The sequence below is a fragment of the Streptopelia decaocto genome (assembly GCF_964273445.1).
Source record: "Streptopelia decaocto genome assembly, chromosome: 7".
Taxonomy (NCBI): domain Eukaryota; kingdom Metazoa; phylum Chordata; class Aves; order Columbiformes; family Columbidae; genus Streptopelia; species Streptopelia decaocto.
Genome location: NC_138661.1, coordinates 48,593,526 through 48,609,445, shown reverse-complemented (window position 1 = coordinate 48,609,445; position 15,920 = coordinate 48,593,526).

The window sequence follows — 15,920 nt, the reverse complement described above, 5'->3', positions numbered from 1 at the left end:
AATATTTTGGCAATCCTGGCGAAACTTTTGACGTTCTCAGGAAATTTTCCAAATCCCCGAAAAAATTCCTACACATTCACGTCAAAATCTCTAAAACTCTGGTTGAGCTTCTCAAAATCAAGGTTGACATGTTTAGAGTTCCCTCGAACGTTTTGGCAATCCTGGCGAAACTTTTGACGTTCTCAGGAAATTTTCCATATCCCCGAAAAAATTCCTACACTTTCACGTCAAAATCTCTAAACCTCTGGTTGAGCTTCTCAAAATCAAGGTTGACATGTTTAGAGTTCCCTTGGACATTTTGGCATTCCTGGCGAAACTTGTGACTGTCTCATGAAATTTTCCTAATCCCAAACAAAATTCTTACACTTTCACATCAAAATCTCTAAAACTCCTGTTGAGCTTCTCAAAATCAAGGTTGACATGTTTAGAGTTCCCTCGATCATCTCGAACATGTTGGCAATCCTGGCGAAACTTTTGACGTTCTCACGCAATTTTCCAAATCCCCAACAAAATTCTTACATTTTGACGTCAAAAACTCTAAAAGTCCGGTTGAGCTTCTCAAAATCAAGGTTGACATGTTTAGAGTTCCCTCAAACATTTTGGCATTCCTGGTGAAACTTTTGACGTTCTCACGAAATTTTCCAAATCCCCAACAAAATTATTACACTTTCACATCAAAATCTCTAAAACTCTGGTTGAGCTTCTCAAAATCAAGGTTGACATGTTTAGTGTTCAGACAAACATTTTGACATTCCTGGCGAAACTTTTCACTTTCTCACGAAATTTTCTAAATCCCCAACAAAATTCTTACACTTTCACATCAAAATCTCTAAAAGTCCGGTTGAGCTTCTCAAAATCAAGGTTGACATGTTTAGAGTTCCCTCAAACATTTTGGCATTCCTTACGAAACTTTTGACGTTCTCAAGAAATTTTCCAAATCCCCAACAAAATTCTTACACTTTCACGTCAAAATCTCTGAAAATCCGGTTGAGCTTCTCAAAATCAAGGTTGACATGTTTAGAGTTCCCTCAAACGTTTTGGCAATCCTGGCGGAACTTTTGACGGTTTCACGAAATTTTCCAAATCCCCAACAAAATTCTTACACTTTCACATCAAAATCTCTAAAACTCTGGTTGAGCTTCTCAAAATCAAGGTGGACATGTTTAGAGTTCCCTCAAACATTTTGGCAATCCTGGCGAAACTTTTGACGTTCTCAGGAAATTTTCCAAATCCCCAACAAAATTCTTACACTTTCACATCAAAATCTCTAAAAGTCCGGTTGAGCTTCTCAAAATCAAGGTTGACATGTTTAGAGTTCCCTCAAACATTTTGGCATTCCTGGCGAAACTTTTGACGGTCTCACGAAATTTTACAAATCCCAAAGAAAATTCTTACACTTTCACATCAAAATCTCTAAAACTCCTGTTGAGCTTCTCAAAATCAAGGTTGACATGTTTAGAGTTCCCACGAACATTTTGGCGTTCCTTACGAAACTTTTGACGTTCTCAAGAAATTTTCCAAATCCCCAACAAAATTCTTACACTTTCACATCAAAATCTCTGAAAGTCCGGTTGAGCTTCTCAAAATCAAGGTTGACATGTTTAGAGTTCCCTCAAACGTTTTGGCAATCCTGGCGAAACTTTTGACGGTTTCACGAAATTTTCCAAATCCCCAACAAAATTCTTACACTTTCACATCAAAATCTCTAAAACTCTGGTTGAGCTTCTCAAAATCAAGGTGGACATGTTTAGAGTTCCCTCAAACATTTTGGCAATCCAGGTGAAGCTTTTGACTTTCTCAAGAAATTTTCCAAATCCCCGACAAAATTCCTACACTTTCATGTCAAAATCTCTAAAAGTCCGGTTGAGCTTCTCAAAATCAAGGTTGACATGTTTAGAGTTCCCTCGAACATCTCGAACATGTTGGCAATCCTGGCGAAACTTTTGACGTTCTCACGCAATTTTCCAAATCCCCAACAAAATTCTTACATTTTGACGTCAAAAACTCTAAAAGTCCGGTTGAGCTTCTCAAAATCAAGGTTGACATGTTTAGTGTTCAGACAAACATTTTGACATTCCTGGCGAAACTTTTCACTTTCTCACGAAATTTTCTAAATCCCCAACAGAATTCTTACACTTTCACATCAAAATCTCTAAAATTCCGGCTGAGCTTCTCAAAATTAAGGTTGACATGTTTAGAGTTCCCTCGAATATTTTGGCAATCCTGGCGAAACTTTTGACGTTCTCAGGAAATTTTCCAAATCCCCAACAAAATTCCTACACTTTCACGTCAAAATCTCTAAAAGTCCGGTTGAGCATCTCAAAATCAAGCTTGACGTGTTTAGAGTTCCCTCAAACATTTTGGCAATTCGTGAGAAACTTCGACGTTCTCAAGAAATTTTCCAAATCCCCGACAAAATTCCTACACTTTCATGTCAAAATCTCTAAAAGTCCGGTTGAGCTTCTCAAAATCAAGGTTGACATGTTTAGAGTTCCCTCGAACATTTTGGCGTTCCTTGCGAAACTTTTGACGTTCTCACGAAATTCTCCAAATCTCTGCCAAAATTTTTACACTTTCACATCAAAATCTCTAAAACTCCAGTTGAGCTTCTCAAAATCAAGGTTGACATGTTTAGAGTTCCCTCGAACATTTTGGCAATCCTGGGGAAACTTTTGACGTTCTCAGGAAATTTTCCAAATCCCCAACAAAATTCTTACACTTTCACATCAAAATCTCTAAAAGTCCGGTTGAGCTTCTCAAAATCAAGGTTGACATGTTTAGAGTTCCCGCGGACATTTTGGCAATTCTGGCGAAACTTTTGACGCTTTCATGAAATTTTCCATATCCCTGAAAAAATTCTTACACTTTGACGTCAAAATCTCTAAAAGTCCGGTTGAGCTTCTCAAAATCAAGGTGGACATGTTTAGAGTTCCCTCGGACATTTTGGCAATCCTGGCGAAACTTTTGACGTTCTCAAGAAATTTTCCAAATCCCCAACAAAATTCTTACACTTTCACATCAAAATCTCTAAAAGTCCGGTTGAGCTTCTCAAAATCAAGGTTGACATGTTTAGAGTTCCCTCAAACATTTTGGCATTCCTGGCGAAACTTTTGACGGTCTCATGAAATTTTCCTAATCCCAAACAAAATTCTTACACTTTCACGTCAAAATCTCTAAAACTCCGGTTGAGCTTCTCAAAATCAAGGTTGACATGTTTAGAGTTCCCTCGAACATCTCGAACATGTTGGCAATCCTGGCGAAACTTTTGACGTTCTCACGCAATTTTCCAAATCCCCAACAAAATTCTTACATTTTGACGTCAAAAACTCTAAAAGTCCGATTGAGCTTCTCAAAATCAAGGTTGACATGTTTAGAGTTCCCTCAAACATTTTGGCATTCCTGGTGAAACTTTTGACGTTCTCACGAAATTTTCCAAATCCCAAACAAAATTCTTACACTTTCACATCAAAATCTCTAAAACTCAGGTTGATCTTCTCAAAATAAAGGTGGACAATCGTTAGAGTTCCCTCGAACATTTTGGCAATCCTGGCGAAACTTTTGACGTTCTCACGAAATTTTACAAATCCCAAACAAAATTATTACACTTTCACATCAAAATCTCTAAAACTCTGGTTGAGCTTCTCAAAATCAAGGTTTACATGTTTTGTGCTCAGACAAACATTTTGACATTCCTGGCGAAACTTTTCACTTTCTCACGAAATTTTCTAAATCCCCAACAAAATTCTTACACTTTCACATCAAAATCTCTAAAACTCCTGTTGAGATTCTCAAAATCAAGGTTGACATGTTTAGAGTTCCCTCAAACATTTTGGCGTTCCTTACGAAAATTTTGACGTTCTCAAGAAATTTTCCAAATCCCCAACAAAATTCTTACACTTTCACGTCAAAATCTCTGAAAGTCCGGTTGAGCTTCTCAAAATCAAGGTTGACATGTTTAGAGTTCCCTCAAACGTTTTGGCAATCCTGGCGAAACTTTTGACGGTTTCACGTAATTTTCCAAATCCCCAACAAAATTCTTACACTTTCACATCAAAATCTCTAAAACTCTGGTTGAGCTTCTCAAAATCAAGGTGGACATGTTTAGAGTTCCCTCAAACATTTTGGCAATCCAGGTGAAACTTTTGACGTTCTCACGAAATTTTCCAAATCCCCGACAAAATTCTTACACTTTCACATCAAAATCTCTAAAACTCCTGTTGAGCTTCTCAAAATCAAGGTTGACATGTTTAGATTTCCCTCGAACATTTTGGCAATACGTGTGAAACTTTTGACATTCTCACAAAATTTTCCAAATCCCCAACAAAATTCTTACACTTTCACATCAAAATCTCTAAAATTCCGGCTGAGCTTCTCAAAATTAAGGTTGACATGTTTAGAGTTCCCTCGAATATTTTGGCAATCCTGGCGAAACTTTTGACGTTCTCAGGAAATTTTCCAAATCCCCAACAAAATTCCTACACTTTCACGTCAAAATCTCTAAAAGTCCGGTTGAGCATCTCAAAATCAAGCTTGACATGTTTAGAGTTCCCTCAAACATTTTGGCAATTCGTGAGAAACTTCGACGTTCTCAAGAAATTTTCCAAATCCCCGACAAAATTCCTACACTTTCATGTCAAAATCTCTAAAAGTCCGGTTGAGCTTCTCAAAATCAAGGTTGACATGTTTAGAGTTCCCTCGAACATTTTGGCAATTCGTGAGAAACTTCGACGTTCTCAAGAAATTTTCCAAATCCCCGACAAAATTCCTACACTTTCATGTCAAAATCTCTAAAACTCCAGTTGAGCTTCTCAAAATCAAGGTTGACATGTTTAGAGTTCCCTCGAACATTTTGGCAATCCTGGCGAAACTGTTGACGTTCTCAGGAAATTTTCCAAATCCCCAACAAAATTCTTACACTTTCACATCAAAATCTCTAAAAGTCCGGTTGAGCTTCTCAAAATCAAGCTTGACATGTTTAGAGTTCCCTCAAACATTTTGGCAATCCTTGTGAAACTTTTGACGTTCTCAAGAAATTTTCCAAATCCCCAACAAAACTCTTACAATTTCACGTCAAAATCTCTGAAAGTCCGGTTGAGCTTCTCAAAATCAAGGTGGACATCTTTAGAGTTCCCTCGAACAGTTTGGCATTCCTGGCGAAACTTTTGACTTTCTCACGAAATTTCCCAAATCCCCAACAAAATTCTTACACTTTCACATCAAAATCTCTAAAACTCCGGTTGAGCTTCTCAAAATCAAGGTTGACATGTTTAGAGTTCCCTCGAACATTTTGGCGTTCCTTGCGAAACTTTTGACGTTCTCACGAAATTCTCCAAATCTCTGCCAAAATTTTTACACTTTCACATCAAAATCTCTAAAACTCCAGTTGAGCTTCTCAAAATCAAGGTTGACATGTTTAGAGTTCCCTCGAACATTTTGGCAATCCTGGCGAAACTGTTGACGTTCTCAGGAAATTTTCCAAATCCCCAACAAAATTCTTACACTTTCACATCAAAATCTCTAAAAGTCCGGTTGAGCTTCTCAAAATCAAGGTTGACATGTTTAGAGTTCCCTCAAACATTTTGGCAATCCTTGTGAAACTTTTGACGTTCTCAAGAAATTTTCCAAATCCCCAACAAAATTCTTACAATTTCACGTCAAAATCTCTGAAAGTCCGGTTGAGCTTCTCAAAATCAAGGTGGACATCTTTAGAGTTCCCTCGAACAGTTTGGCATTCCTGGCGAAACTTTTGACTTTCTCACGAAATTTCCCAAATCCCCAACAAAATTCTTACACTTTCACATCAAAATCTCTAAAACTCCGGTTGAGCTTCTCAAAATCAAGGTTGACATGTTTAGAGTTCCCGCGGACATTTTGGCAATTCTGGCGAAACTTTTGACGCTTTCATGAAATTTTCCATATCCCTGAAAAAATTCTTACACTTTGACGTCAAAATCTCTAAAAGTCCGGTTGAGCTTCTCAAAATCAAGGTTGACATGTTTAGAGTTCCCTCGGACATTTTGGCAATCCTGGCGAAACTTTTGACGTTCTCAAGAAATTTTCCAAATCCCCAACAAAATTCTTACACTTTCACATCAAAATCTCTAAAAGTCCGGTTGAGCTTCTCAAAATCAAGGTTGACATGTTTAGAGTTCCCTCAAACATTTTGGCATTCCTGGCGAAACTTTTGACGGTCTCATGAAATTTTCCTAATCCCAAACAAAATTCTTACACTTTCACGTCAAAATCTCTAAAACTCAGGTTGATCTTCTCAAAATAAAGGTGGACAATCGTTAGAGTTCCCTCGAACATTTTGGCAATCCTGGCGAAACTTTTGACGTTCTCACGAAATTTTACAAATCCCAAACAAAATTCTTACACTTTCACATCAAAATCTCTAAAACTCTGGTTGAGCTTCTCAAAATCAAGGTTGACATGTTTAGTGTTCAGACAAACATTTTGACATTCCTGGCGAAACTTTTCACTTTCTCACGAAATTTTCTAAATCCCCAACAAAATTCTTACACTTTCACATCAAAATCTCTAAAACTCCTGTTGAGATTCTCAAAATCAAGGTTGACATGTTTAGAGTTCCCACGAACATTTTGGCGTTCCTTACGAAACTTTTGACGTTCTCAAGAAATTTTCCAAATCCCCAACAAAATTCTTACACTTTCACGTCAAAATCTCTGAAAGTCCGGTTGAGCTTCTCAAAATCAAGGTTGACATGTTTAGAGTTCCCTCAAACGTTTTGGCAATCCTGGCAAAACTTTTGACGGTTTCACGAAATTTTCCAAATCCCCAACAAAATTCTTACACTTTCACATCAAAATCTCTAAAACTCTGGTTGAGCTTCTCAAAATCAAGGTGGACATGTTTAGAGTTCCCTCAAACATTTTGGCAATCCAGGTGAAACTTTTGACGTTCTCACGAAATTTTCCAAATCCCCAACAAAATTCCTACACTTTCATGTCAAAATCTCTAAAAGTCCGGTTGAGCTTCTCAAAATCAAGGTTGACATGTTTAGAGTTCCCTCAAACATTTTGGCAATCCTTGTGAAACTTTTGACGTTCTCAAGAAATTTTCCAAATCCCCAACAAAATTCTTACACTTTCACATCAAAATCTCTGAAAGTCCGGTTGAGCTTCTCAAAATCAAGGTTGACATGTTTAGAGTTCCCTCAAACGTTTTGGCAATCCTGGCGAAACTTTTGACGGTTTCACGAAATTTCCCAAATCCCCAACAAAATTCTTACACTTTCACATCAAAATCTCTAAAACTCTGGTTGAGCTTCTCAATATCAAGGTGGACATGTTTAGAGTTCCCTCAAACATTTTGGCAATCCAGGTGAAACTTTTGACGTTGTCACGAAATTTTCCAAATCCCCGACAAAATTCCTACACTTTCATGTCAAAATCTCTAAAAGTCCGGTTGAGCTTCTCAAAATCAAGGTTGACATGTTTAGAGTTCCCTCGAACATCTCGAACATGTTGGCAATCCTGGCGAAACTTTTGACGTTCTCACGCAATTTTCCAAATCCCCAACAAAATTCTTACATTTTGACGTCAAAAACTCTAAAAGTCCGGTTGAGCTTCTCAAAATCAAGGTTGACATGTTTAGTGTTCAGACAAACATTTTGACATTCCTGGCGAAACTTTTCACTTTCTCACGAAATTTTCTAAATCCCCAACAGAATTCTTACACTTTCACATCAAAATCTCTAAAACTCCTGTTGAGCTTCTCAAAATCAAGGTTGACATGTTTAGAGTTCCCTCAAACATTTTGGCAATCCTTGTGAAACTTTTGACTTTCTCAAGAAATTTTCCAAATCCCCAACAAAATTCTTACACTTTCACGTCAAAATCTCTGAAAGTCCGGTTGAGCTTCTCAAAATCAAGGTTTACATGTTTAGTGTTCAGACAAACATTTTGACATTCCTGGCGAAACTTTTCACTTTCTCACGAAATTTTCTAAATCCCCAACAGAATTCTTACACTTTCACATCAAAATCTCTAAAACTCCTGTTGAGCTTCTCAAAATCAAGGTTGACATGTTTAGATTTCCCTCGAACATTTTGGCAATACGTGTGAAACTTTTGACATTCTCACAAAATTTTCCAAATCCCCAACAAAATTCTTACACTTTCACGTCAAAATCTCTAAAACTCCTGTTGAGATTCTCAAAATCAAGGTTGACATGTTTAGAGTTCCCACGAACATTTTGGCGTTCCTTACGAAACTTTTGACGTTCTCAAGAAATTTTCCAAATCCCCAACAAAATTCTTACACTTTCACGTCAAAATCTCTGAAAGTCCGGTTGAGCTTCTCAAAATCAAGGTTGACATGTTTAGAGTTCCCTCAAACGTTTTGGCAATCCTGGCGAAACTTTTGACGGTTTCACGAAATTTTCCAAATCCCCAACAAAATTCTTACACTTTGACGTCAAAATCTCTAAAACTCTGGTTGAGCTTCTCAAAATCAAGGTGGACATGTTTAGAGTTCCCTCAAACATTTTGGCAATCCACGTGAAACTTTTGACGTTCTCAAGAAATTTTCCAAATCCCCAACAAAATTCTTACACTTTCACATCAAAATCTCTGAAAGTCCGGTTGAGCTTCTCAAAATCAAGGTTGACATGTTTAGAGTTCCCTCAAACATTTTGGCATTCCTGGCGAAACTTTTGACGGTCTCATGAAATTTTCCTAATCCCAAACAAAATTCTTACACTTTCACGTCAAAATCTCTAAAACTCCGGTTGAGCTTCTCAAAATCAAGGTTGACATGTTTAGAGTTCCCTCGAACATCTCGAACATGTTGGCAATCCTGGCGAAACTTTTGACGTTCTCACGCAGTTTTCCAAATCCCCAACAAAATTCTTACATTTTGACGTCAAAAACTCTAAAAGTCCGGTTGAGCTTCTCAAAATCAAGGTTGACATGTTTAGAGTTACCTCAAACATTTTGGCATTCCTGGTGAAACTTTTGACGTTCTCACGAAATTTTCCAAATCCCAAACAAAATTCTTACACTTTCACATCAAAATCTCTAAAACTCTGGTTGAGCTTCTCAAAATCAAGGTTTACATGTTTAGTGTTCAGACAAACATTTTGACATTCCTGGCGAAACTTTTCACTTTCTCACGAAATTTTCTAAATCCCCAACAAAATTCTTACACTTTCACATCAAAATCTCTAAAACTCCTGTTGAGATTCTCAAAATCAAGGTTGACATGTTTAGAGTTCCCACGAACATTTTGGCGTTCCTTACGAAACTTTTGACGTTCTCAAGAAATTTTCCAAATCCCCAACAAAATTCTTACACTTTCACGTCAAAATCTCTGAAAGTCCGGTTGAGCTTCTCAAAATCAAGGTTGACATGTTTAGAGTTCCCTCAAACGTTTTGGCAATCCTGGCGAAACTTTTGACGGTTTCACGAAATTTTCCAAATCCCCAACAAAATTCTTACACTTTCACATCAAAATCTCTAAAACTCTGGTTGAGCTTCTCAAAATCAAGGTGGACATGTTTAGAGTTCCCTCAAACATTTTGGCAATCCAGGTGAAACTTTTGACGTTCTCACGAAATTTTACAAATCCCCGACAAAATTCTTACACTTTCATGTCAAAATCTCTAAAAGTCCGGTTGAGCTTCTCAAAATCAAGGTTGACATGTTTAGAGTTCCCTCGAACATCTCGAACATGTTGGCAATCCTGGCGAAACTTTTGACGTTCTCACGCAATTTTCCAAATCCCCAACAAAATTCTTACATTTTTGACGTCAAAAATTCTAAAAGTCCGGTTGAGCTTCTCAAAATCAAGGTTGACATGTTTAGAGTTCCCTCGAACATTTTGGCAATCCTGGCGAAACTTTTGACGTTCTCACGAAATTTTACAAATCCCAAACAAAATTCTTACACTTTCACATCAAAATCTCTAAAACTCTGGTTGAGCTTCTCAAAATCAAGGTTTACATGTTTAGTGTTCAGACAAACATTTTGACATTCCTGGCGAAACTTTTCACTTTCTCACGAAATTTTCCAAATCCCCAACAGAATTCTTACACTTTCACATCAAAATCTCTAAAACTCCTGTTGAGCTTCTCAAAATCAAGGTTGACATGTTTAGAGTTCCCTCAAACATTTTGGCAATCCTTGTGAAACTTTTGACTTTCTCAAGAAATTTTCCAAATCCCCAACAAAATTCTTACACTTTCACGTCAAAATCTCTGAAAGTCCGGTTGAGCTTCTCAAAATCAAGGTTGACATGTTTAGAGTTCCCTCAAACATTTTGGCAATCCAGGTGAAACTTTTGACGTTCTCACGAAATTTTCCAAATCCCCGACAAAATTCCTACACTTTCATGTCAAAATCTCTAAAAGTCCGGTTGAGCTTCTCAAAATCAAGGTTGACATGTTTAGAGTTCCCTCGAACATTTTGGCGTTCCTTGCGAAACTTTTGACGTTCTCACGAAATTCTCCAAATCTCTGCCAAAATTTTTACACTTTCACATCAAAATCTCTAAAACTCCAGTTGAGCTTCTCAAAATCAAGGTTGACATGTTTAGAGTTCCCTCGAACATTTTGGCAATCCTGGCGAAACTGTTGACGTTCTCACGAAATTCTCCAAATCTCTGCCAAAATTCCTACACTTTCACATCAAAATCTCTAAAACTCCAGTTGAGCTTCTCAAAATCAAGGTTGACATGTTTAGAGTTCCCTCGAACATTTTGGCAATCCTGGCGAAACTGTTGACGTTCTCAGGAAATTTTCCAAATCCCCAACAAAATTCTTACACTTTCACATCAAAATCTCTAAAAGTCCGGTTGAGCTTCTCAAAATCAAGGTTGACATGTTTAGAGTTCCCTCAAACATTTTGGCAATCCTTGTGAAACTTTTGACGTTCTCAAGAAATTTTCCAAATCCCCAACAAAATTCTTACAATTTCACGTCAAAATCTCTGAAAGTCCGGTTGAGCTTCTCAAAATCAAGGTGGACATCTTTAGAGTTCCCTCGAACAGTTTGGCATTCCTGGCGAAACTTTTGACTTTCTCACGAAATTTCCCAAATCCCCAACAAAATTCTTACACTTTCACATCAAAATCTCTAAAACTCCGGTTGAGCTTCTCAAAATCAAGGTTGACATGTTTAGAGTTCCCGCGGACATTTTGGCAATTCTGGCGAAACTTTTGACGCTTTCATGAAATTTTCCATATCCCTGAAAAAATTCTTACACTTTGACGTCAAAATCTCTAAAAGTCCGGTTGAGCTTCTCAAAATCAAGGTTGACATGTTTAGAGTTCCCTCGGACATTTTGGCAATCCTGGCGAAACTTTTGACGTTCTCAAGAAATTTTCCAAATCCCCAACAAAATTCTTACACTTTCACATCAAAATCTCTAAAAGTCCGGTTGAGCTTCTCAAAATCAAGGTTGACATGTTTAGAGTTCCCTCAAACATTTTGGCATTCCTGGCGAAACTTTTGACGGTCTCATGAAATTTTCCTAATCCCAAACAAAATTCTTACACTTTCACGTCAAAATCTCTAAAACTCCGGTTGAGCTTCTCAAAATCAAGGTTGACATGTTTAGAGTTCCCTCGAACATCTCGAACATGTTGGCAATCCTGGCGAAACTTTTGACGTTCTCACGCAATTTTCGAAATCCCCAACAAAATTCTTACATTTTGACGTCAAAAACTCTAAAAGTCCGGTTGAGCTTCTCAAAATCAAGGTTGACATGTTTAGAGTTCCCTCAAACATTTTGGCATTCCTGGTGAAACTTTTGACGTTCTCACGAAATATTCCAAATCCCAAACAAAATTCTTACACTTTCACATCAAAATCTCTAAAACTCAGGTTGATCTTCTCAAAATAAAGGTGGACAACCGTTAGAGTTCCCTCGAACATTTGGGCAATCCTGGCGAAACTTTTGACGTTCTCACGCAATTTTACAAATCCCCAACAAAATTCTTACATTTTGACGTCAAAAACTCTAAAAGTCCGGTTGAGCTTCTCAAAATCAAGGTTGACATGTTTAGAGTTCCCTCAAACATTTTGGCATTCCTGGTGAAACCTTTGACGTTCCCACGAAATTTTCCAAATCCCAAACAAAATTCTTACACTTTCACATCAAAATCTCTAAAACTCAGGTTGATCTTCTCAAAATAAAGGTGGACAATCGTTAGAGTTCCCTCGAACATTTTGGCAATCCTGGCGAAACTTTTGACGTTCTCACGAAATTTTACAAATCCCAAACAAAATTCTTACACTTTCACATCAAAATCTCTAAAACTCTGGTTGAGCTTCTCAAAATCAAGGTTTACATGTTTAGTGTTCAGACAAACATTTTGACATTCCTGGCGAAACTTTTCACTTTCTCACGAAATTTTCTAAATCCCCAACAAAATTCTTACACTTTCACATCAAAATCTCTAAAACTCCTGTTGAGATTCTCAAAATCAAGGTTGACATGTTTAGAGTTCCCACGAACATTTTGGCGTTCCTTACGAAACTTTTGACGTTCTCAAGAAATTTTCCAAATCCCCAACAAAATTCTTACACTTTCACGTCAAAATCTCTGAAAGTCCGGTTGAGCTTCTCAAAATCAAGGTTGACATGTTTAGAGTTCCCTCAACCGTTTTGGCAATCCTGGCAAAACTTTTGACGGTTTCACGAAATTTTCCAAATCCCCAACAAAATTCTTACACTTTCACATCAAAATCTCTAAAACTCTGGTTGAGCTTCTCAAAATCAAGGTGGACATGTTTAGAGTTCCCTCAAACATTTTGGCAATCCAGGTGAAACTTTTGACGTTCTCACGAAATTTTCCAAATCCCCAACAAAATTCCTACACTTTCATGTCAAAATCTCTAAAAGTCCGGTTGAGCTTCTCAAAATCAAGGTTGACATGTTTAGAGTTCCCTCAAACATTTTGGCAATCCTTGTGAAACTTTTGACGTTCTCAAGAAATTTTCCAAATCCCCAACAAAATTCTTACACTTTCACATCAAAATCTCTAAAACTCCGGTTGAGCTTCTCAAAATCAAGGTTGACATGTTTAGATTTCCCGCGGACATTTTGGCAATTCTGGCGAAACTTTTGACGCTTTCATGAAATTTTCCATATCCCTGAAAAAATTCTTACACTTTGACGTCAAAATCTCTAAAAGTCCGGCTGAGCTTCTTAAAATCAAGGTGGACATGTTTAGAGCTCCCTCGAACATTTTGGCAATCCTGTTAAAACTTTTGACTTTCTCACAAAATTTTCCATATCCCCGACAAAATTCTTACACTTTGACGTCAAAATCTCTAAAACTCCGGTTGAGCTTCTCAAAATCAAGGTTGACATGTTTAGAGTTCCCTCGAACATTTTGGCAATCCTGGTGAAACTTTTGACGTTCTCACGCAATTTTCCAAATCCCCAACAAAATTCTTACATTTTGACGTCAAAAACTCTAAAAGTCCGGTTGAGCTTCTCAAAATCAAGGTTGACATGTTTAGAGTTCCCTCGGACATTTTGGCAATCCTGGCGAAACTTTTGACGTTCTCATGAAATTTTCCAAATCCCCAACAAAATTCTTACACTTTCACATCAAAATCTCTAAAAGTCCGGTTGAGCTTCTCAAAATCAAGGTTGACATGTTTAGAGTTCCCTCAAACATTTTGGCATTCCTGGCGAAACTTTTGACGGTCTCATGAAATTTTCCTAATCCCAAACAAAATTCTTACACTTTCACATCAAAATCTCTAAAACTCAGGTTGATCTTCTCAAAATAAAGGTGGACAATCGTTAGAGTTCCCTCGAACATTTTGGCAATCCTGGCGAAACTTTTGACGTTCTCACGAAATTTTACAAATCCCAAACAAAATTCTTACACTTTCACATCAAAATCTCTAAAACTCTGGTTGAGCTTCTCAAAATCAAGGTTTACATGTTTAGTGTTCAGACAAACATTTTGACATTCCTGGCGAAACTTTTCACTTTCTCACGAAATTTTCTAAATCCCCAACAAAATTCTTACACTTTCACATCAAAATCTCTAAAACTTCTGTTGAGATTCTCAAAATCAAGGTTGACATGTTTAGAGTTCCCACGAACATTTTGGCGTTCCTTACGAAACTTTTGACGTTCTCAAGAAATTTTCCAAATCCCCAACAAAATTCTTACACTTTCACGTCAAAATCTCTGAAAGTCCGGTTGAGCTTCTCAAAATCAAGGTTGACATGTTTAGAGTTCCCTCAAACGTTTTGGCAATCCTGGCGAAACTTTTGACGGTTTCACGAAATTTTCCAAATCCCCAACAAAATTCTTACACTTTCACATCAAAATCTCTAAAACTCTGGTTGAGCTTCTCAAAATCAAGGTGGACATGTTTAGAGTTCCCTCAAACATTTTGGCAATCCAGGTGAAACTTTTGACGTTCTCACGAAATTTTACAAATCCCCGACAAAATTCTTACACTTTCATGTCAAAATCTCTAAAAGTCCGGTTGAGCTTCTCAAAATCAAGATTGACATGTTTAGAGTTCCCTCGAACATCTCGAACATGTTGGCAATCCTGGCGAAACTTTTGACGTTCTCACGCAATTTTCCAAATCCCCAACAAAATTCTTACATTTTTGACGTCAAAAACTCTAAAAGTCCGGTTGAGCTTCTCAAAATCAAGGTTGACATGTTTAGAGTTCCCTCGAACATTTTGGCAGTCCTGGCGAAACTTTTGACGTTCTCACGAAATTTTACAAATCCCAAACAAAATTCTTACACTTTCACATCAAAATCTCTAAAACTCTGGTTGAGCTTCTCAAAATCAAGGTTTACATGTTTAGTGTTCAAACAAACATTTTGACATTCCTGGCGAAACTTTTCACTTTCTCACGAAATTTTCCAAATCCCCAACAGAATTCTTACACTTTCACATCAAAATCTCTAAAACTCCTGTTGAGCTTCTCAAAATCAAGGTTGACATGTTTAGAGTTCCCTCAAACATTTTGGCAATCCTTGTGAAACTTTTGACTTTCTCAAGAAATTTTCCAAATCCCCAACAAAATTCTTACACTTTCACGTCAAAATCTCTGAAAGTCCGGTTGAGCTTCTCAAAATCAAGGTTGACATGTTTAGAGTTCCCTCAAACATTTTGGCAATCCAGGTGAAACTTTTGACGTTCTCACGAAATTTTCCAAATCCCCGACAAAATTCCTACACTTTCATGTCAAAATCTCTAAAAGTCCGGTTGAGCTTCTCAAAATCAAGGTTGACATGTTTAGAGTTCCCTCGAACATTTTGGCGTTCCTTGCGAAACTTTTGACGTTCTCACGAAATTCTCCAAATCTCTGCCAAAATTTTTACACTTTCACATCAAAATCTCTAAAAGTCCGGTTGAGCTTCTCAAAATCAAGGTTGACATGTTTAGAGTTCCCTCAAACATTTTGGCATTCCTGGCGAAACTTTTGACGGTCTCATGAAATTTTCCTAATCCCAAACAAAATTCTTACACTTTCACATCAAAATCTCTAAAACTCAGGTTGATCTTCTCAAAATAAAGGTGGACAATCGTTAGAGTTCCCTCGAACATTTTGGCAATCCTGGCGAAACTTTTGACGTTCTCACGAAATTTTACAAATCCCCAACAAAATTCTTACACTTTCACATCAAAATCTCTAAAACTCTGGTTGAGCTTCTCAAAATCAAGGTTTACATGTTTAGAGTTCCCTCAAACATTTTGACATTCCTGGCGAAACTTTTCACTTTCTCACGAAATTTTCTAAATCCCCAACAAAATTCTTACACTTTCACATCAAAATCTCTAAAACTCCTGTTGAGATTCTCAAAATCAAGGTTGACATGTTTAGAGTTCCCACGAACATTTTGGCGTTCCTTATGAAACTTTTGACGTTCTCAAGAAATTTTCCAAATCCCCAACAAAATTCTTACACT